Source organism: Lygodium microphyllum, chromosome 26, assembly GCF_053477565.2.
Source record: "Lygodium microphyllum isolate KBCC chromosome 26, Lygodium_microphyllum_v1.1.10, whole genome shotgun sequence".
NCBI classification, from domain to species: Eukaryota; Viridiplantae; Streptophyta; class Polypodiopsida; order Schizaeales; family Lygodiaceae; genus Lygodium; species Lygodium microphyllum.
Window position 1 is genome coordinate 15,819,519 of NC_141160.1, and position 24,323 is coordinate 15,843,841.

Sequence of the window (24,323 nt, forward strand, 5' to 3'; positions counted from 1 at the left end):
GTTGTTCGTAGGCATGCTGGGCAGCAAAATTATCATCATCTTCTCCTTCAACAGTTTGTGCCTCCATCTCCTGCTATTCATGGCCAGCATAGGCAGCATCATCATCGTCAGAATCTTCATCAGTTTGCTGCTCCTCCTGTGCAAACTGTGGGCTGTCTGGGCAGCATCATAATCATCATCATCTCCTACCAAGATTGTGCCTGCTGTCCTCTTGCTTTTTACTGATTTGAGGGCAGAAAATCAACAGCCTAATTACCTACAGTTTGTGCCTGCTTGTTGCTGCTATTCGTTGGCTTCTCTGTCATCATATTCGTCTGCACAGATTGTGGGCTGCATAATCATGGGGCAGCAAATTGTCATCATAACCACCTACAGATCAAGCTTCTTGCTGCTTGTGTGCATCAGCATAATCATCATCTCCATCTCGGTCAAATTGGGCCCTCTGTTTGTTGCTGATAGTGGGCAGCCTGATCATCTTCACCATCTCTGTCTTCACCATTAGCATCAGGTTCATCTTCATCTTCATCAGTGTGTTCTTCATCAGCTTGAGCATCAACGGGATTACCATCTGCATCAACATCTTCTCCATTTTCCTTGCTGCTTTCTTCTTTTACCCTATTGTCTACAACCTCTGTTGGTTATCCTCCATCACCCGCATCACTTCCATCTCTAACACCGCCATCATCCTCTTCCTCTTCATCCCTATGTTGAACCTACCACACACTGTCACACGCAACCACAAAACAAAGATCTCCCATAAAGAGGGAGGAGCCACCTTCAGGAACAAGAGGAGCTGCCCTATCACAACCACCATGGCCACCACATAACAACAGGTATGCACTAGAACCACCTATGTAGAGCATTAATTATATTGAGAACGAATACACAAGCCTGCAAGGACCCCCCCAACAACCCACACATGACTCAATCCCCTCCTAGTGGGGAAGGAGTACACTACGGGAAGGAGAGGCCCCTGACAATCTCTACACCGCACATGGGTAGCCATTAAATGCAGCTAGGTGCATGCACTGGAAAGGAAAGATTTAATGCATGGGCATGTACCCTTGTGTGGTGCAGCTATTGCTGGTGTGATTCTCTGTGTTAAAAGGATTTCTCTTTTTAATCTTTTCATGTAATTAGGAGAAGAATATTTTCTCTTTATAGTGTAGCCCTTGCTGTGTGCACCCATCTCCATCCAAGAGTGGCTGTATGAACATAGAGCCCACCTTCTCGCACACTCGGCCATCCAACCTACTGGGAGGCAGGAGTGGCAAGATAGGATGAAGCTCTGATGCACCATTGCCACACATAGGTTCATGCGGGCATACATGCATTACACTGGTATATCTCAATCCCCATGTTAATGACTGCACACATTACATTAAACATCTTATGCACACTAGCTGCATAGACACACATGTGATGATACACCCTACACACTGTAAACGACATACCCCATCGTGATACACATTGTACCACATAGACGCACACATAATTGCTTTACAATACACTACACATAAAAGCACATAGGCACCCACGTGCATCTAGAGATCCTTCTCCTCCTCCATAAACCAACATCCAACCTATTGGAAGGAAAGATCACAAGGGAGTGAAGCAAGAAGAGGGTAACCAGTGTGGCATCTGTGTAGCACACCCCACAAGTTCACTACATTGTGCATTCACCCATTGTGTGCATCAGCTTGCACACAATGCACCCATCCATAATACACCGTGCATCCATCTGTCCTCTCTAAAGGTCTCCACCGCCTCACACATTGTGCATCCCTTGATACACCTAGATGCATCATACACAAGTGTACACCAAGAAACTTCACCCCTCTTTACAACCCAAATCCAACCTACTGGGCAAGAAGGATAACGGGAAGTGAGATAGGCGGTAGGAGCCCTGGAGACACACCTGTGTGCGTGCACCCATCCGTGCACAAACATAAACATTGTGAACTCACTCACTTCCATAGTGCATAGTGCATCTATCTACACCTACAGCGCATCCTTCTGCACATAGTGCAATTCCATCTACACCTATAGTGCATCCCATTGCACACATTGTGCACTCACCCCCACATAATAGCACTCATACACAGCACTGTCCCACTCCCTTGCATAGTGCATCCGCCTACACACCCACTCTATGCACACACACCGACTGTAGCCACAGGTACATTATAGTGCATCCCATTGCACACATTGTGCACTCACCCCCACATATAGTGCATCCCATTGCACACATTGTGCACTCACCCCCACATAATAGCACTCATACACAGCACTGTGCATCCCACTCCCTTGCATAGTGCATCCGCCTACACACCCACCCTATGCACACACACTGACTGTAGCCACAGGTACATTAACACACATAGGCACCTCTCACACCAGTGCACATCAATAACCCTTCTCCTTCTCCACTACCCAAATCCAACCTACTGGATTGGAGGATAGCATGAAGTGAGGCTTTAGTGCACTGTGCATTAAACCAAAAAGACCTTAGTGCACTAACATACAATAACACAATGCATCCACACTGCGCATCCACTTTTATCCACCCCATTGTGCATCTACGGTGTACTGTGCAACCACCTACACATACCCTAGGAATCCACAAACCTATCATGCACCCACTGACCCATTAGCTACCCATAGATATACAATGCATCTGCTCTCTTACATTGTGTGCACCCGCTTACACTGTGCCTCCACCTATAGGCACACTAAGAGCACACAGCACATCCATATAGCACATAGTGCATCCGTTACACACCACACACTGTATGCATCCACATACACACGGTGTGCATTCACTTAGTGCATACACCTAGTGCATACGACAGCACACACTTGCACATGCATAAACCATCCACAGTATCTCAATTGGGATCCACCTCTAACAGATATAGACACACCCATCAGTCTTCAAGCATACACTAGGATACCCATCAATAACACAAGTAAACATAGACACATTGTGCATTGCCATACTTGAACACAAGTAAATACTAGTAACCACACGTGTGCTCTAGTGTGTATCCATGTCTACTTATGGGTACTTGTGCGTACTTGTGAATACTGTTGCATATAGCCAAAACCCACTCTAGGACTCCCGGCACTTTAAGAGGCCTTACTCTGCACATAAAGACATCATGACACACAGATAAGTACACTTGCATAATTCGTCAGGTACCCACAAACACCATCCATTCACCTTGCAGTACTAAAGGCTTAGTACATACATTTACACTTACGGCAATTTACCTAGCACCCTGCACACATATAAGCACATAGGTGCATTCATAGGCACCAGTAAATACAAGTAAGCATTAGTATATACGTGTGGTTACGCGTGTGCACGCATGCATCCTTCTGAGCATTTGTGCATATGTGAGTGTACCTACGGCTATCATGTGCATGCATGTGCATCCACAAACAATCATTGTAAACCCATTGCATCTTAGGACACATTGCATTTCCTTCTGGCCTTGCACACCTAGGTACACGCACAGCACTGCACTAACTCACAACCACTCATTGCACAACACACACACACTTGTACGTTCCACCTCACAATTAGGGTGTATTTTGTAAGGATTTTTTTTCTTTAATTTCTTTCAAAACAAACAAAACCAAAAAAAGTAAAAGAATAACAAAACCAACAAACAAAACAAAAGAGAACTGCTAGAGTTGCATACACTTAAAGTAGTCATGAGCTTTGTACTTCGCCTATTAGCAAGGACCCAAGTCCTAGTCGCACTCTTGATTTAGAAAACACACCTATGCGAGACCTCATAAATCACATCATCAACCTAGTTATCTTAGAGACCATGGGGACTGAAACAAGCACTGTGGATAACTCGGGAGGTAACTCTTGATGATTTCCAAGCCACAATCAATAGCTTCCAGCAAGCTATGAGCTTCGATATTTCAAACATGACTCTTGAAGCATTGCAACAGAAGCTAATAGAACTGGAAGGACAAGGACTGCTCACCCTCAACTGCTTGGTTGATCTCAACAATGATACCGAACTGCAACTTGCCACCATGCAAGCAAAAATGGATGGCATCCCCAGGATGTTCAATGCAAGAGCAACTAGCTCGTCACAAGGCTCCCTCTTTGACCTTGTGCAAAGAAGATTGTTTGACCCATCAAACATGCTCCAAGTTGGAACGCATATCGCAAAGACCATTCTAATTGGGATAGGAAGCATACTGACTCATAGAAACCAAGCAAAGATTCCTTTAGTGGCTAAACAATTAGACAAATACCAAGTCGGTGACTACCCTTACAATTTCATAGAACAATTTGAACAAGTCTACGAGGCAAATAACCTTATGGGTGATGCCAAGCAGGCTCAAGCATTCGGACTTAGCTTAGGTGAAAAAAGGCGTATCTGGTTCAAAGGTCTAGATGCCACAAAGAAGGCCTCCTTATACAGCTAAAAGAATTGTTCATTAAGCATTTTGCTGAAGCTGGTTATGGGAATAATCTCATTGTCTAGCTGATGAACATCGAAGAGTAGGAAGGGAAGAGCATGAGAGACTATGTCTCTAAGGTCAAGAATCTGTTTAAATGCATACCCTAGCAGAGAAACCCACACCCAAGGCAATCACAAAACCTTTCATCAAAGGCATCCACAATGAAAGGATTTATGAGACCTTAGCCGAAAACTCTGAGTTGAACCGCTCCATCATCAACAACGTCCCCAAGGAGGCTATCCGTGTGTATGACCTTCACAGAGAGCGCAATAGGAACAAAAAAACAATGGGATCCCATCTAGAAAGCCATATAGGAAAAACACAAACAAAGAGTAAAGAGACACTAGAATTAATTATTGATGTCAAGAAGCAACAACAAGAGTTGCTCAAGATGGCACAATCTCAAAAAAATTCAAAGCCATGTCACCAAAACATGCAGTGCATACACTGTGGTGAAGACCATCTCCCTTCAAAGTGCTCCATACCGCCAAGGATATACACAAATTGCGGTCATTTTAGTCATGAACTGCAAAGCCCTACGAAGACTCCCTGGTCCTAATTTTACCTATCATCACTATAATCAAAGGATCAATTACCGTAGACAGCCCTCACGTGGCTAGCAATTGGCATTGCCGGCCCCTCCTGAACATCGAGCGGCCATGCAAAGAGTGGAAATCAATCCTTCAAAAATACCTAGACCCCCCATCATCACACAACCGCCTAGCGATATCCCTATCCACTTCATAGAGAAACCAATTGAGGATGATGAATATACAAGCCCTTTCATTTGCTATGATGAAGAAGGACATCCAATTCTTATGGATTATAGACCTATTCCAATCATGATGTTAGGACGAGGCCGCAAGTGAGGAGTGCCTTCCACTAGGGACCCTATTGCTTGTTGGACTTATGGGAAGCCCAAATATGTATCCTCGAGATGCCCACAGAAGTTAGAGCAAGCTAATGAAAATGAAATGGATCAACACTGCTTGGAATGTGTGAAGGGAAGAGTGCGCAATGGGAGTGCGAGTCAAAAGTGAAGCAGCAATGTTGAGAGTGAGAGAGAGTGAACGCAAAGATGGGTGTACTAGATTGTGATGGTACACAAAGGATAAAGAATGTATTTATATGTTAGGGTACAAATAAGGGTTTGTTCACATCCGTATAACTTTACACGAAGACGAAGGGACTTTGCATCCAACAACTTCCCACTTAAAGGCCTGAAGTGGTACCTTTAAGCTAATCAACTCCCACTAATCGGATGCAATGCTCATGCTGAGCCCTCACAAGACTCTTAGTGAGAACACCTGCAAGGTTATTTTGGATTTTGATCTTAGTCATTGTGACAAGACCATCATCCAAGACGTGTCGAATGAAGTGGTACCAAACATCTATGTACTTGGTACACACATGGAATATGGCATTCTTAGCCAAACATACTGCACTTTGTCTATCACATCCAAGCATAGTTGCCTCCATACGACGTATGGTACTGTTTGTCCTGTACAATCCATACGGTACATATCTATATGGATTCATACGATATTTTGGGCCTATTTGGGCCACCTCGCATGCGCGTCCTGTGTCGTGCATCCGCATTCTCTGCGCCCCCGCCTTTACTCCTGCCCGTTCCATCTGCCTGCGTAGCACTTTTCGGGGAGGATGGGAAGCCTTGGATACCTCATCCCACCCCCTTTTCCAAACATGCACTCCCCCCCCCCCACAGCCCTCTTTGGATTCCTTCCAACTGGAAGCCCTCTCTTTGACCGTTGACACCTCTTTGACTATTTGAACTTTGATCCTTCTCTGATCTACAAAAGCTGCTCCTCTCCTCCATGCTTCCACACCAATTCAGCAAGCACTTACCATTCTCATCTTCCTCTCTTGGATCTTGATTCTCAAATGGACTTGTGATTTGTCATTCTCAAATCTCATCTCCCATCCCCTCTTTCCCATATCCTATTGAAGCATTTGCCATTCTCAAATCTCATCTCCCATCCCCTCTATCCCACACCCTATCAACGCATTTGCCATTCTCATCTCCCATCCCCTCTCTCTCACTCTTGCTCTTTCAACTTTACCCCAACCCTCGGGCCTCTTGAGTCTCCCTCCCTTTCAACTTTCAAGACTCAAGTTTCAAGAGTCGAGACTCAAGCATCTCTCTCTCTCTCTCTCTCTCTCTCTCTCTCTCTCTCTCTCTGTGTGCCCTCTTTATCCATCATCGGCACCATGACTCGTGAGAAGCACGAGGCCTTCGATTTGCATGTGATCCATGTGGAGAGCGACATAAAGAAGTCCAACTGCTACCATTGGACATGCAAGTATTGTGGGAAGCACTATATAAGTGGTGCAACTCAGCTTCTTCAACATCCTTCCAAGACAGGGAGGCAAGTTGCTCCATGCAAGGAGATCCCTCAAAACATCACGGAGGAGATTCTCACCAAGATGAGAGGGGGATCCACAAGAGAAGGAGGAAGTGGCTTATCGGTACCAACTCCTATGCCTACTAACGAGGAAGCATCAAATGTGGGCGTATCTTCAACCGATGCAGAAGAGGCCTCTACCATTGGTGGTGGGGGCTCCACATCCGTATCCGGCTCCAATAAAAGACAAACATTGAAGGCTCATGTAATGCCAAAGAGCCAATCCTCTCTCTCTCAAGCTCCCGGTCATGTGCGTGCTTTCATTTTTCGTGTTTGGAAGCAAGTCTCTACAGGTAGCACAGCCGGAAAGTGCAAGAGTGCATTGTCTCAGATTGAGACGCCCTTCGTGGTGTAGCAAGACGCCTTGTTTTTTTTATTCGAGGCCATTTTGGGGCCTGTTTTGAAGGCGGAAGTTTTTCGCACGCACTTAGGAAAATGCTCTTTTTTTTACTATGCGACCACTGTTCTACAGGTCGGTGAAAACTTACCATAGAAATTGCATCGTATGCCTGTGCGCAGAGACATTGGGAGTTACAAAATCATCCTTGTTGCCTGTTGATGCAAAATCGTCACTAGGAAGTGACTGTGTGGTCAAATATTACTTTCGTCAATTTTGCAGATTTGCCCTTGTGAGACTGAAGCTGTGTTTTTTGCAGTGACAGAATTTTTTACAGTGTTCTGTAATGGCGTCTGATTCTCTTTCACACATTGTCACTGAAAAGCTTGACAAGAATAACTTCCAAGCATGGAAGTTTAGAATGACGAATTTCCTTATGGGAAAAGGATATTGGGAATTTGTTGCAGGAAACGAAAAAAAACCAGTTATTCCTTATGTTCCCAATCAACAACAAATGCAGGCATTTAAAGGATGGCATGAGAGAGCCAGAAAAGTTATGTACTGGCTGTCTATCAGTATTTCAGACTCTATGATTGTGCATATTCAAGATGCAAGTACGCCAAAGAAGGCATGGGATACTTTGTTAAAAATGTATAGCACAAATACGCAAGCCAAGAAAATGCAGCTCAAGCAAGAGTTGCACAATGTGCAAAGAGAAAGTATGAGCATCAATGACTACCACATGAAGGTGAAGAAGATTGCAGATGCACTTGCTTCCATTGGGTCGCCAGTGGAAGATGATTTAGTTTCTGTGACCTTGAATGGTCTAGGAAAGGATTATGCACAGTTCTGAACATCGATTTCCGTCCGTGAAAGATTTCCTGATTTTGAGGAGTTGATTGCTCTTCTAATTTCTGAGGAGCAGAGAAATGGTGGTGCATCTTCTTTAGGAGGAACTTCAAAAAAAGTTGTCTTCTACTCAAATGCTGGAAGAGGTAGAGACAGAGGTAGAGGAGACCGATCTGGAGGTCGTGGTAGAAATCAGAATATGCAGCAAACTCAAGAAAACCAGTCCTATGGAGGACGTGGTAAATCTAGAGGCAGCGGAAGCCAAAGAGGTCATGGTGGATGGCAAAGAGGCCAAAATGCAAACAGCAATGTTGAATGCTACTACTGTGGTAAAATGGATCATATGGCTAAAGACTGCTATAAAAAGCAGAATGACATCATGAATGGAAAATTGCAACAAGGGAATTATGCATCTTCTAGTAGACAGGGTGATGACAGAAATGAGCATTTGTTTATGATGCAGCACATGACCAATTCTATGACAAGTGCAGAAGAAAGCAATGATGTATGGTATGTTGACTCAGGTGCATCAAACCACATGACAGGTCATGCAGAATGGATGCAGGATACAAGGAAAATGGAAAAACCCGGATTTGTGGAGACTGGTGATGATACTGCACATCCTATTGTGCAGATTGGAAAAATTCATTTATCTATGCAGGATGGGAAAAAGAAATACCTGTCGGATATATTTCATGTCCCAAATATCACCAAGAACCTGATTTCTGTTGGTCCAATGATTGAGCAGGGCTTGTAGGTCAGATTTAATTCTCATGGATACTTTGTTGAGGATATGAAAAATAAAGGTCGCTTGATAGCAAAAGGAAAGAAAAAGGACAGAATGTTTACGTTGAATGCAAACATGCCTGAATTGAGTGCAACAATGTTTGCACATGGGACCGGTATAGTTGCAGATATTGATATCTGACATAAACGCATTGGTCATGTTAATGTACAGCAACTTAAATCAATACAAGCCCAAAATATTGTTGCAGGATTGCCTAAATTCAAGGTTGCAGAAATGCATAAGGTATGTGAAGCCTGTCAATTTGGAAAACAGGCAAGGAAATCATTTTCTAGGCATGTTCAAGAGAGTAAGAAGCCATTGGAATTAATCCACTCTGATGTGTGGACTACTAAAGCTGCATCTATTGGAGACTGTCATTATTTTGTCACTTTTATTGATGACTATAGTAGAAAAATTTGGGTGTATTTTATGAAAAAAAAAAGTGAAGTATTTGGGCTTTTCAAAACTCTTAAAGCTATGGTTGAAAAAGAAACAGGCCTACAAATAAAATGCCTAAGGTCATATGGAGGGGAAGAGTACCTCTCAAATGAGTTTGCAAGGTTCCTGCAGGAGAATGGCATAAAGCGGTAATATTCATGCAGTCATACCCCACAACAAAATGGAATTGCACAAAGAAAAAACAGGCATATTGGAGAGGTATCTCGTGCCATGCTCAACGAAAAAGACTTCCCAGATTTTTACTGGGCTGAAACAGTTGCTACAACAGTCTATATAATGAACAGGACTCCCACTGCAGCAATACATGGAATGACTCCAGAGGAGAGGTATACTGGTAGGAAACCAGATATTTCTCATTTAAAAATTTTTTGTTGTATTGCCTATGTTCATATGCCAGATGAGTTGAGATCCAAGTTGGATCCAAAAGCTGAAAAGTGCATCTTTATTGGTTACTCTCTGCAGCAGAAAGGGTATAGATGCTATAACCCTTCTACTCATAAGTTTACAGTGAGCAGAGATTTTGTTTTTGATAAGATGAGTAGCTGGTATAAACCAGTAAATATGATTGATGATGTAGATGCACAAAATGGTAATGTCGCACAGAATTCATAGCAACAGTCACAAAATATTAGTGGACTTGGAGTGTCCTCTAGCAGTGGTTCACATTCTTCGCCATGGATAGGCAGATTGAGATCAGAAGAATCTCCTCAAAGCAATGTAGATAGTGGTATGCAGGTTTCACGAAAAGGAAAAGAGAAGGTAGATCAGCCCATGTTTGATATGAATGCAGATCACTCTTATGTGGATGGTGAATCCAGTGGCTCAGAACAGAGCATTGATGATGAGTTGGGTATTCCTTCTATTGTTACACCTGGAGTAAGGAAGACCAGGGATGTTTTGAGAGCACCTGGGAATAAACCTACTTTGCGCAAGTCTACCAGAGCTAGGTATCCTGTGGATAGGCTGAAATATAATGGATTTACAGCCATTCACTATACCTATATGGTCAAAGTGATACAGGAACCAAAACCTACTTCTTTTGAGCAAGCCATGGAAAAAGAAAAATGGGAGAAAGCCATAGATGAAGAAATGGATACCTTGGAAGCAAATGCTACATGGGAATTGGTACCTTTGCCTAAAGATAAGAATGCAATTGGCTGTAAGTGGGTTTATAAGATGAAGCACAATGCAGATGGTTCTGTGAACAAATACAAGTCAAGATTAGTAGTCAAGGGGTATGCACAAACATATGGCATTGATTATGAAGAAACATTCAATCCCGTTGCAAGGATGGCAACCGTAAGAGCAGTCATTGCTATGGCTACATTAAAGGGATGGTCTTTACATCAGATGGATGTAAAGAATGCCTTCTTGCATGGTGATTTGCAAGAAGAGGTCTATATGGAGCAGCCACCAGGTTATGTGTATGCTATTCATCCTGAGTTTGTTTGCAGGTTGAAGAAAGCCTTGTATGGCTTGAAGCAAGCACCCAGAGCATAGTATGACAAGATAGGACAGTATCTTGTCACTATTGGCTTTCAGATTTCCAAGGCAGATTTCTCACTTTCTGTGAAAAAAACACAGAAAGGTATTATGCTACTTGTCATTTATGTTGATGATTTGATTATAACAGGTGATAGTGATGAAGATATCCTTCATGTAAAAATGCTATTGAAGCAGAAGTTTGAGATGAAGAATTTGGGAGAGCTGCGTTATTTCTTGGACATTGAGGTGATTAGATCACTAAGTGGGATACGGCTCTTGCAGAGGTAGTATGGATTGGACATGCTGTCCAAATATAGGATGACAGGCTGTAAGCCTATTTCAGTTCCTTTGGAGCAGAATGTGAAGTTGAGCGTAGATGCAGGTGAGCTTCTGGAAGACCCTACTATATACAGACGCATAGTAGGAAGTTTGATTTATATGACTATTACCAGGTCAGATTTGAGCTATGTTGTTGGATTGGTAAGTCAGTTTATGCAGGCTCCAAGGAAACCGCATTTGGATGCGGCTAGATGCATACTCAGGTATGTGACGTCCACATTGCAGTATGGACTATTTTATGAGACTGGGGTTCAGATATAGTTACATGGATACACTGATGCTGATTGGGCTGGTAGTATTTCAAATAGACGATCTACCAATGGATATGTATTCTCTTTTGGGAGTGCTGCAGTCACTTGGAGCAGTAAGAAACAGCCTACAGTTGCCTTATCGAGCACAGAGGCTGAGTACAGGGATGCAGTAATGGCTGCATGTGAGGTAGCTTGGTTGGATAAGCTACTTTATGATATGCATCAGCCTACAAATAGGCCAGTTGTCATTTATTGTGACAACATGAGTAGTATACACTTGGCAAATAACCCAGTCTATCATGCTAGAACAAAGCACATTGAGGTGCATTATCACTATGTGCGGGAGAGGGTTTTACTAGGTCTTATTGATCTAGTTTATGTCAGCACAGAGGATCAGGTAGCTGACATATTTACGAAGGCATTGGGCGCAGAGAAGCTGCGCAAGTTCAGAGACCTGCTTGGTATGCAGGAATTGGGATTGAGCTCGAGGGGAAGTGTTGAGATATCGAGCTCCACTCGTGATATGCCAGGGTGACTGTTGTGCATTTATGTCACCGACTTGTTAGCTGTTGCAGATGCGGTTGGTACACCGCCCATGAATAATAGCTAGATGACATCTATCCTTATCTACTCTAGTTCGTGGCTCAATTAGTATGCCACCTTAGTTAGTTGAGTTTGGTTTGAGACTCATATATAGGATTCTTCTATTTCTTTGTACAAGAGTTCTTTTTGGCTTACACAACTAAGAAGAGGAAAACTGTTTTCAGCCTCCACCTGTGTGTGTATTCCCTTATTGTGCAAGTGAGAAAGCTACAAGTGAGACTCCTTCCTTCTCTCCCACAATCTTGGCATCCCTTACTTCGATGCTCGATATGAGACGCGCAAGTGCTCAAGCTTGAATCTGTGGTCCCGGCAACGGAACCAAAATGTAGTGGGAGCTCACGCTCAACCGCCAAGACCCACAGACCGCTTATTGCTTCAAGCATTTCAAGCGAGCTCTAGTGGCTATCTCTCACCTAGCCGACGCGCTGTCGATCCTATGAGTGTAGTGAGCTTACCTTCATGCCAATCGAGTTGCCTCCTCTCCCGCACGCTCCGGTAACTCCACGATCCAAGTGCAAGCTTCAAGCAAGCTTGATCCTCCCGCTCCAAGCTCCAAGCTCCATCGCCACGAGCAAGATAAGAGAATAGAAGAGAATAAAAGAAGAGAGGAGAAGATGGAGAGCTTCTCCACCCCATGGTCCCTCACCCTCACACACTCACTCCCTCACACTCTTACACTCCCTTTCTCAAGCACAAGCTCAAGCAAGCAAGAACAAGAAGAAGAAGAAGAAGAAGAGGAGAGCTACTTTTGGCCACACACAAGAATGAGCTTCTCATTCACTTTTCAACTTTATATACAAAACCCTAAATCCCTTTTGGGTGGTTATCCCCTTTTCACCTTTTTTACATGGCCGGTCGTAGCCTAGGCCCTTTTTCCCATTGTCCTTCTATCTTTCTAGCTTTCTTTCCACCGCCCGTCTACATTTATAAATTGCACGGGTGAGAGTCCGGCGATCCTTGAATTAAACCATGATGCGCTTGCGCTCTTTTACAAAAGTTTTGACTTGCGTTTTTCATTGTGCGCCTTTCTTCCTTATTTAGGACTCTTCTCCTTGTGCATCTTTGTCTTCCGTTTCTCTTTGCCTTGGCCTTTGTCTTTGTCTTCTACTTTAGCTTTTCCGGATTTTTCACCTTCGTTCGTTTGAGGATTAACAGGAATAGTCTGAAATCTCTAGTATCATGTTTAGATTACTTAATTCCCACTTTAGATGGATCCAAACATACACTGTGACTTATTTTGAAGAAAATAAGTCGTCCAAGACAAAAGATGAAAAAAAATTATGTGATTTACGAAAATCAATATTTTGCCTATTTTTTATGGCTTTTCGCAATTCTATCCACGAAGGCTTGTCAACTAGATGTGTTCCGATCATTTTGAGTATCCAAATGTCTATATTCAGAGTTCATATGACGAAGTTATGATCCAAACAAGTTGCAGACAAAAACAGGGCAGAAAAAACGAAAATAGGAAAAAGCAGTAAAAAAAGCATAAGCTTTAAAGCTGAACGCCTTAAGCTTTTATGAGTGAAAGGGAGTGGAGAAAAACTATAAAAGGAAGAACAAGGAGAGAAGAGGAGCCATTATCGAATCAAGGGAGAGAGGCTAGAGGTGGAGCTTGTGTCCCTCGCCTCATTGAAAATCTTGCATACATCGAAGTTTCCATTATCGCGCATCGCTATGAAGATTGGCTCCAATCGAGCTTGATGCTCCTCGTCTTCCTTGAAAATCTTTTCACAAATTATGACATCTCGCCTTCTTCTCTTCCTTCTCAATTTAAAATCTATGAACCTGTATCTTGTCTATATTTTTTAAATCAAGAATTTATTTTTCTCATTCAAAATTCTTCTCAATAAGTTTTATTTCGTTGAGTTCTTCTCTCATCTCAAAGCATTCCTGCGGCAAGCGACTTTCACGAACCCCCGCGCGAATCCTGTGCGACACCTGGTGAACCCAACGTAAAAGCGTCGCTTTTGATCATCGAGATGGGAGATTTTCGAATAATCTACCCACTTCATCAACTACTTCTTCCTTTTCATCCGATGAGATAAAGACTTTATTGCAAACTCTTTCTTCAACTATTATGATGCAAAATCAACAGATGCAGTTATCTATGCAACAATAGCAACAATTACATCAGCAACAATTGGATCAACAATGAATACTGCATCAAGAACAAGAGCATACGTATGGTGCAACCAAGGTGATTGAGGCCGTGGTAAGTGAGCACAAATTATTTGATGGTCGGAATGTTTCAGCCTATCTTAAAGCATTAGAAAGCCAGATGTGCTTCTTCGGAGTTCCGTCCAATTGGAGCAACTATCTTCTACGCCTTGTCATGCCTGCTTTGCCGGTTGGAGTGACCGATTTGTTTGTGCAAGACTCAAACTAGAATGTTTTCAAGAAGGCACTCAAAGATGAATATTTTTTGTAGGATTATGGTATTGCTACGTGGAAGACATTCAGAGGATGGATCTATCAGTCCAACAAAGAACTTGTTGCTTCCGAGTTATTGCGCGAGTTTGAAGAACGATACAACCAGTTGGATGCACTTGAGCAAAGAGCCTAAACTCGGAGAAAGTGGAGTTATTCTTGCAGGCAGCTGATCCTACGCTTCAGAATGAGTTGGGAGAGCTTCTTGAAGACCGTACGCAGCCTATGGGATTGAAGACAGATTGGCAAGATGCTGTTGATGCGGTTTCTACATTGACAAAGAGGCAAAGATGGAAGGCTCGCTTGCAAAACGGCATTCAACTACCACCAGCGATGTCTTCTCCTACCTCCACTTCTCCTACTTCTCATGTTGCTCCTTCCACTTCTTCTTCTATTTCTCATCCCATGTCTTTGCCTATGCCTACTGCGGTTGACAGACTATCTGAAAAACCGACTATCAAAAATATGATGGAGAAAATTTTAAAGAACTTAAAAGACCTTCAAAACAAGATGACTAGAAGGGAGCAGCAACAGCCAGCTCCAATTTCAGCCCCAATTTCATCTACCCCTACAAATCTTCTAGGATGACGAATTCTCAGGGAGTCAAAGTGCTTGTTGAAGAGAAGCAAAAAAGAGATGACAATCCAGTTTCCCAGTCTTCTTCTTCAAAACCAGAGCAAAGTATGGCTGAAGTTCAGAAGCTGAAAGTACAAGAAGATCAAAAAGCCCCGAAGACAAAGGATCCGAAATCAGAAAAGCAACCTGGATTCAAGCTGCTTTCCGACATTGAGACGATTACAGACTTGAAGAAGAGTGAGGAGATTGATGAAGAGGTTACGAATGGTCTTTATGACGAGCTATTATGCTCGGATACTATGGAGGATCTTTCAACATTGCTGAAAACTGAAAATCAAGAGTTGTCATATGTCTTACAGGTCAATTCTCTGGCGATGAATTGTGAAATTGCTGATTTCATGCTACAAGAAAATTTAGGTGCTGAGAATTCTCAGCAAACAATGTTCTTTGCTGAAATATTTCAGCAAAAAGATTTACAAAGTGCTGATTTACAGCAGCAAACAGGATTTACAACTAAAGTAAGCTGTGAGCCTCACTATTGGGCTATTTATATGCAGTCTGAAAAAGAAATGGCTGATTTTTGTCAGTCAAAAGAGTTGGGTGCTATTTATACATAGCAAATTTTTTGCTTTCTAGGGTATTTGCAGCAAGAGCTGAAATTTACAAGTCGTAGCAAAGAAGCCAGAGTACAGACAAAATATAAGACTCTTGACAAGAATGACATATTACCTTTGGATAGTAATGAGGATTTGCTACTGTGTATGTCATTTATAGAGATGGATATGAATAAGATTGGAGTCACGGGATGGTCTGATGATCAACCAACCAAAGAAGATCTGGATGCTATGCAAAAAAAATTTACAAGAGAGAAAACTATGCCATTGGATACTGTGATGATCTATGAAAACTTGCCTACTTTGATTTGTCCATATGATCCAAGAGGATACTGTGATATCCTATGTCAACTTACCTACTTGTCATATTACCTAGATGATTTCCCATATGATCCTAGTGTGAAGAATATTGTAAGTGGTAAACAAGTTGTCACATACTGGAGGATGTGCAGATTTGGAAGGGACAGATGTCGTGGTGTTACACGTCCACACATGGAAAAACTGCTGAATCTCTATAGGATTTATAGGAAGCAAGACTAGTTTACTGGAATAGTCTGAAATCTCTAGTATCAAGTTTAGATGACTTAATTTCTACTTTAGATGGATCCAAACATATACTGTGACTTATTTTGAAGGGAATAAGTCGTCCAAGACAAAAGATGAAGAAAAGTTATGCGATTTATGAAAATCAATATTTTTACATATTTTTTAATGGCTTTTCACAATTTTGCTCATGAAGGCTTGTCAACCAGATGTGTTCCGATCAATTTGAGTACCTAAACGTCTATATTCGGAGTTCATATGACAAAGTTATAATCCAAACAAGTTGCAAATAAAAACAGGGCAGAAAAAACGAAAATAGGAAAAAGCTGTAAAAAAAGCATAAGCTTTAAAGCTGAACGCCTTAAGCTTTTATGAGTAAAAGGGAGTGGAGAAAAACTATAAAAGGGAGGACAAGGAGAAAAGGGGGGCCATCATCGAATCAAGGGAGAGAGGCTAGAGGTGGAGCTTGTATCCCTCGCCTCATTGAAGATCTCGCATACATCGAAGTTTCCATCATCGCTCCAATCGAGCTTGATGCTCCTCGTGTTCCTTGAAGATTGGCTCCAATCGAGCTTGATGCTCCTCGTCTTCCTTGAAAATCTTTCCACAAATCATGGCATCTCACCTTCTTCTCTTTCCTCTCAGTTCGAAATCTATAAACCTGTATCTTGTCTATGCTTTTTAAATCAAGAATTTATTTTTGTCATTCAAAATTCTTGTCAATAAGTTTTATTTCGTTAAGTTCTTCTCTCATCTCAAAGTGTCCCTGCGGCGAGCGACTTTCACGAACCCCCACGCGAATCTTATGTGACAACGCATGGACCATTTGCTTGAGGGCGAGTTTCCTACGATTGTGTGGACTCCATGTGTAAGTCATTGTTTGGATTTACTTATGGAGGACATTGGGAAGCTCAAGTGGATGAAGAGGGTGGTCTGCAAAGCTACATCAATTGTCACATTCTTCACGGTAAAGGTAAAGGTACTTGCGATATATCGTAAGCATAGCACACTAGAGTTGAAGAAGCCTTCTTCAACTCGCTTTACTTACATGTGGTTATTGTTGGAGCGTCTTTATGAGGTGCGGTCCCTGCTGGCACATAGTGGTGTCCACTCTATGGAATGAGTGGAATGAGCATGAGACAAAGGAGGCTAAAGCCATGTAGCGCTTGTGCCTTAATGAGAATTTTTGGCAAAAAGTCCGTGACGTTGTCATTGTTGTAACTCCCTTTTATAGGGTGTTACTACATATGAGTGATTGCGAGGGGTCCACCATGGACCTTCTTGTTTATTTCTTTAGAGCGGCATTGGTGGAGACACGTGCTTGTACAATGATCACAGAGACACAACGTGTACATGTTTTAGAGATAGCAGAGAGGAGATGGGCATGGATGCATAATCCCATCCATGGTTTTGCCGCATTGGTATATCCGACCTACAAGTCGCCAGAGCAATCATGGATAATAGAGAGTTCCATTCGGACCGGCTTGCTTATTTGACTAGTGTGGTCCCTGTGTGGATGACCACAATGCAATGCTAGAGGAGCTAGGATGCTATGCAGATCAGAGAAGGCATGTAGCTTTTGCTTCTCCCACTTGTTAGAGGAGAGAGTCACTTATAAAGCCTTTATTTTGGTGGCAAAACTTTGGATACGCATAGGAGACCCTTCAACACTTAGCCATGAAGGTCCTTACCCAGGATTGCTCTTCGGGTATATGTGAGAGAAACTGGAGTGCATATTCTCTCATTCACACAAAGATTCGCAATCGGCTTTGCACATGACAGTTAGAGCGGCTAGTCTATTGCCGTACTAACTTATGCATTATGAGAGCTATGATGAGCATGGGTAGTCAGAAGCAGATAAAGTTTAAACACTTAACCTTAACATTTAAAATTTGTTGTTTTAAACTTTGAACTTTGAAGTTTATGCTTTACAATTTAGGCTTTACCATTTACAATGATCAATCTTACGTGCATCACTGCATTGTGTAGGTGAATGTTGATACATTCAAGTTGACGGGTGACACTCTTTCGAGTATATATCAAGAGGTGGACAAGGAGGAGGAGATGATTTTTGCAAAGATCTATAGAGAGCTTATAGCAGTAGATAGTCATGACACTCGCAAACAACATGCTCGTGGGTGAGGAGTTCGAGTAGGTGATAGCAAGGGCATGGTCACTCGATGCCCTCCATCATCCCATCATCGAGGAGGAGTGGTTTGAGTGGCTTGCAGACATATATAGGGCGGGGCTCTAGTAGCTCACATCCTATGCCTCGTGATGACATCCACCCTTGCCTACACAGCCGCCATCTAGGGAGCCATCATTTGATCATGATGGTAACCTCATCAGTGAGGATGAGTATGAGTGTCTCATTATCCGATGCCGAGGAGTCATCTTCAGACTCTCTTGATGAGCACTCAGATGGTTCTGATGATGATGATAGTGATGCCTCATCATAGATTCATAGGTCTCTCTCTTTTTTGTATCAAATATATTGACTGTAGTTGTATCGCATGTTTTGCGTAGCCCATGCAACCGCGATGATCACTCTCATGTATTCATCTTATTCTGTAATGAAATGGCTTTTTCCACTTTAAACATATATTCTATGATCTATCATTTAATGATTTATGGTTTTTGTTATTTTAAAAATCATCTTAATTTTTTTTCATACTAATATCATACCGCACCTTATAAAATCATAACGTACCCTTTAGTACCGTATTTTATTGTATCGTACCGTATCGTACCTTTCGTACCTGACAACTATGCATCCAAGCATTGGAGTATGTGAAGAAAGACAAAAATACTTGACCATACGACCAAGCCAAATAAGTTCCTTAGAAGCCTCTGTGGCTGAAATATATTCAGCCTCTGTAGTACTCACTGCCATAGTTTTCTGCAACCTTGAACACCAAGAGATAGCCCCACCAGCCAAAGTAAAGACATACCCACTGATAGATTTCCTAGTGTCAAGATCTCTTGCCATGTCCGAATCACAAAATCCTTGCAACTCTAGTGTACCCTTTCCATAGCATATATACTTTTCTTGTGTATCTTTTAAGTATCGGAAAATACATCTCACTACTTCCCAATGTGGCTTGCCAGGATTAGACATGAATCTACTACTAACTCCCACTATATGAGTAATGTCACGGTGAGTTGCAACCATAGCATAGATCAAAGATCCACAAGTTGATGCATAAGGTACACCCTTCATAGCATTAGCAACTCCATCATCCTTTGGGCAATCAGCTTTGCTATGCTTTGTATGTGGCGATAAAGGCACACCAAGAGACTTAGCATCAGCCATATTAAACCTGTCAAGTACTTTGTTAATGTACTTGTCTTGTGAGAGAAACAACGAGTATTGCCCCCTATCTCGTTTAATGTTCATGCCCAAAATTTATTCAGTCGTCCCCAAATCTTTCATTGACAAGATTGAACTCAGCTGCCTTTTAAGAGCAATCAAAGTACGCTTATGCTTTCTTGCAATCAGCATTTCATCCACATATAAGACCAACACAATAAGATATTAAGACAGAGAGCGTGAGGATCGAGACACACAATGCTTTCACACAACAAAGAGACAGAGAGAGAGAGAGAGAGAGAGTGCAGAGTAAAGAGAGGGAGCATGACGTTTTTGGGTACAATGACAAGTGTACCTCTTTAGGTTTTTAGATAGATATATATATATATGAAAGTACAAATGTGCTAAGGGTATGTTCACACCCGTGCACATATAAAAGGCACGATGGCTCTTTATTTCCAATAGCCTCCCACCTAAACGCAATGTGCCTTAAGGGGAGAAAAGAATCAGTAAGTCTAGGTATGTACAAAGCTGAAATACATATACCTATCCAACTCCCATCATCTATCAGCAATGAGCAAACCGCTCTGCTGGAAGACCCTTCGTGAGAAGATCTGCAGGATTATCATCTACATGCACTTTGACAAGCTCAATGCTCTTGCGGTCAAGTACATCTCTAATGAAGTGATACTTCACTTGTATGTGCTTCGTCTTTGCATGAAAGACAAGATTTTGTGCTAGCATGATAGCACTCTGACTATCACAATGAAGAACAGATAACTCTGTAATGTCAAGCTCTCCTACCAAATGTGAAAGCCATAAAGCCTCTTTGCATGCCTCAATGACAGCCACATACTCTGCCTCTGTAGTAGACAATGCAACACACTTTTGTAACCTGGAGATCCAAGAGACTGCATGTTGACTACAGGAGAGAAAATCTCATCAAAGTTAACTCCATGTTCATGCTTGCAGCCTTTCGCAATCAATCTTGCTTTGTACTTTGGCGAGGAATCAAAAGTACCTTCATCTTGTAAACCCATTTGCATGGAAGGGTTTTCTGCCCTTTAGGCAACTGCACCAAGTCCCAAGTGTCATTTTTCTCAAGAGATTCCATCTCTGACAACATGGCTTTATACCATTCCTTGTTGTCATGTCTGTCCATTGCTTTCTTGAAGCAAGACGGTTCACCACAGTCTGCCAACATAACATAATCACCCACATTGTTTGCACCAGGAACGAATCTATCAGGTTGCCTAGTAGCCCTGGACGATCTCCTAACCCAATGATCATTGTTTGTTGGTTGTTCCTACAAGTTTCCATTTTCAGCTTGTTGTCCTAGCATTTAAGCCTATGAATCAGCATTAACAAATTGTTGTCCTAGCTATTCCTGCACATCCAATTGCTCATCGTTATGGGCAATAACTGGCTGATCATTTCCAACGTTATTTTCTACATTTGCAGGTTCATTTACAGTAGGTATTTGCTACTGTACAGCATGCACATTTTGTTGGCCAAAAGGTATTTCTTCTTGGAATACAACCCTACGGACTTCCTCAGTCTTTTCGGGCTATTTATGCATGCGATCTTCCTGAAAGATAACATCATTTCTGCGTACTACTTTCCTTTTCTCGGGATCCCATAATTTATACCCCATTTCACCTTCATCACCATATCCTAGGACAATACATTTACAGGACTTTGGCTCAAGTTTGTTACATTCTTCCTTACGTATGTGCACAAATGCTTCGCAGCCAAACACTTTGAAGTGTGTATACAAAGGTGGCTTGCCCGACCACGCTTCTTAGGGAACTCCCCCCCCCCCTCCTCCAAAGACCTATTTGGTGACCGATTAATCAAGTGTACAGCTGTCATAACAGCCTCTGCCCAAAAACCATGGGTTAATGCAGCATGAGATAGCATCGTACGGACCTTATCTTGTATGGTCCGATTCATAAGCTCTGCAACTCCATTTTGGGGTGGATTATAAGGGATAGTGAGCTCCCTCTTTATCCCTTTACTGTCACAAAATGCCTGTCACATATTCCCCACTATTGTCAGAGCGAAGACACTTAAGTGTCTTATCGATCTGATTTTCAACCAATGCCAAGATTTTTTTAAACTTGTCAAGCACTTTGTTCTTGCTATGAATAGGGTAAACCCATACCTTCCATGTGGCATCATCAACAAAGATGACAAAGTATTTATTTCCCCCTAAAGATAACCCTGGCATCTGACATACATCGGAATGTACTAACTCTATGGGAGAAGATTTCAGCGAAAGAGACTTCTTATGAGACGTCTGTGCATATTTACCATAAACACAATGATCACAATGCTCAAAATCAATATAACGAAGATAAGGCAAGTAACCCAAACGAGAAAGTACTTTCATTCCAATTTGACTCGTGTGTCCCAACCGGTCATGCCACATAGAAACACTTGGTTGCTCGGTCACGACAACAACATGATCACTCACACTAGATACATGAAGAGGATACAAGGTATCACTTTTACAACCTCTAGCAATCACTCTAGATCCCTTACAGATCTCCCATTTCCCATCACCAAAGGTAGTATGAAATCCATCGTCATCTAGTTGCCCTGTGCTAATCAAGCTCTTCTTGAGCTGAGGTGCATGTCGTACATGTTGAAGTGTGAAGACAGAACCATGCTGAAACTGCAACTGCACACTGTCGATACCTGCAATGTCACATGCATAGTTATCCCCAAGATGAACAACACCATGTCGACCCCCTGTATAGTCAGAGAACCACTCACAATGAGGGGTGACATGAAAAGAAGCACTTGAATCGAGAATCCAAGTATGAATGTCATCATCCGTATCTGCAAGTAAAGCATGTGTACTAAAGTGTGAAGAGACAAAGAGTATATCATTGCCACTGTCACTGTCATGAGTGACTACTGACACTGCTCTTCTTAGGCTCACTCTCTTTCTTCTCTTCCTTGCTATCATCTGTCTTCTTGCCTTTTCCTTTCTCTTTCTTCCATTTGTAGCAATCGCGTTTAAAGTGACCCTTCTTGCCACAATGATGGCATTCAACATCCTTACCACATGATTTACTGCATCCCTTGCTATCAGATTTGTCTTTCTATTGTTATCTACCCCTAGTATGCAAAGCATTGGAAGACTTATTGGATGCATTGTTCAGCCGATTCATTTCTTCCATGAGTAAAGCACTCTCTCCATCACCATACAGAAGGATCGCATTAGAATTGCTAATAGCAGTCCTTGGCCCTTTGTTCCAACATAAAACTTCCATCCTCAGCCTTTTTAGTGTACAAGCAGTCATCTACATGACTGCGTTTAAATCCATGGCTGAGAATGAAGGTATCAAACTTTTTGTACCATTGTCTAGGGGCTTGTTTCAGCCCATATAAGCTGCGCTTCAGCTTACAAACCAAATGCTCTTTATCTGCAATAGCAAAGCCTTCTGGTTGTTTTATGTACAGTTCTTCATCCAGGTCATCGTGAAGAAAAGCAATCTTCACATCCATCTGATCCAGTTCTAAATCCAAGGATGCAGTGAGAGCAAAGAAAACACGGAGTATAGTCATCTTCACCACTGGTGAAAAGACCTTGAAGTCTATGCCTTCCTTCTGTGTATAGCCCTTAGCAACCAACTGTGCCTTCTATTGGGGCTTTCCATCAATACGTTTCACTTTGTAGACCCATTTATTAGGGATAGTTTTCCTATCCTTGGGCAAAGGTACAAGCTCCCATGTGTTATTTGCATGCAGAGACTTCATCTCTTCCTGCATAGCAAACTCCCACTTTCTCTTGTTTTCACACGACTGTGCCTCTCTAAATGTCAGAGGCTCACCATCATCAATTAACAAAATGCAATCCAAAGATGGTTGAAATCTCTATGGCTACCTTGTAACATGTGTAGACCTTACCCAATGATCTGTATTGTCAAGCAATGAGCCTACATCCTCAGGTACGTGCACATCATCACCAGGTTGCTGATTTTTGGCATTTTCTTACTATTGTAACCTGTTTTCAGCATGTTCTTCTTGCTTTCCTATTCCATCCTATGCATCTATTTGCTATCCATTATCTTTTGGCTGTAGCACAATGGGTTGCTACTCATTTTCAACATCAAAAGGAACAAAATCTTCAGCTAATGGTTGTTGAATGGCTCACTGTTCATGTTGAAATTTGACATTCTTTTTATCAAGGTCACCTTGTGTAGCATGTTTCAGCAACTTTGCCTCATTAAATACTACGTCTCGGCTGCATACTATTTTCCCGCCCCCTGAGAAAGCCAAACTCTATAACCTATCTCCATAGCCCATGAAGATGCCCTTGATGGATTTCATGTCTAGTTTAGTCCTCTGACGTACAGGTATATACACAAAGGCATCACAACCAAAGATACACAAATGGTCATATGAAATAGGTTTGCTAGACCAAACCTCTTCAGGAATGCCATTTTCCAATGCACGATCTGGAGAGCGATTGCATACATAAATTGTAGTTTTAAGAGCCTCTCCCCAAAACTTCTGCGGGAGATTAGCTGTGGACAACATGCATCTGACTCTCTCACAAAGTATGTGATTATATATTTCAGCCATGCCATTTGATGCAGAATTATAAGGGGTTGTCAACGCCCTCTTAATGACATGCATCTCATAAAACTTTTTGAACTCGTTAGAAACACACTCACCCCCATTATCCGTTCTTGAGCTTTTAACTAGAGTCCTTTCTGTGTGGTAACAGCAGCATGAAACCTTTTAAAAGCATCCAACACTTCCTTTTTGCTCTTTAACACATACACCCATGACTTTCTATTGAAATCATCCAT

At 42.1% G+C, this 24,323-nt stretch overlaps 1 protein-coding gene across 6 annotated transcripts in view; it reads right to left on the reverse strand.

The window, feature by feature from the left end:
* Positions 1 to 24,323, reverse strand: part of LOC148013014 (thioredoxin-like 3-1, chloroplastic) — a 115,265-nt gene that overhangs the window by 16,656 nt on the left and 74,286 nt on the right. The window contains exon 4 of one of the 6 annotated variants that reach the window (XR_015688889.1): positions 3,079 to 3,144. The exons of the other annotated variants lie outside the window; for them this stretch is intronic. The gene's annotated coding sequence lies outside the window, so the exon portion shown is untranslated. The remainder of the gene's footprint in view (positions 1 to 3,078; positions 3,145 to 24,323) is intronic. 6 annotated transcript variants of the gene reach the window in all.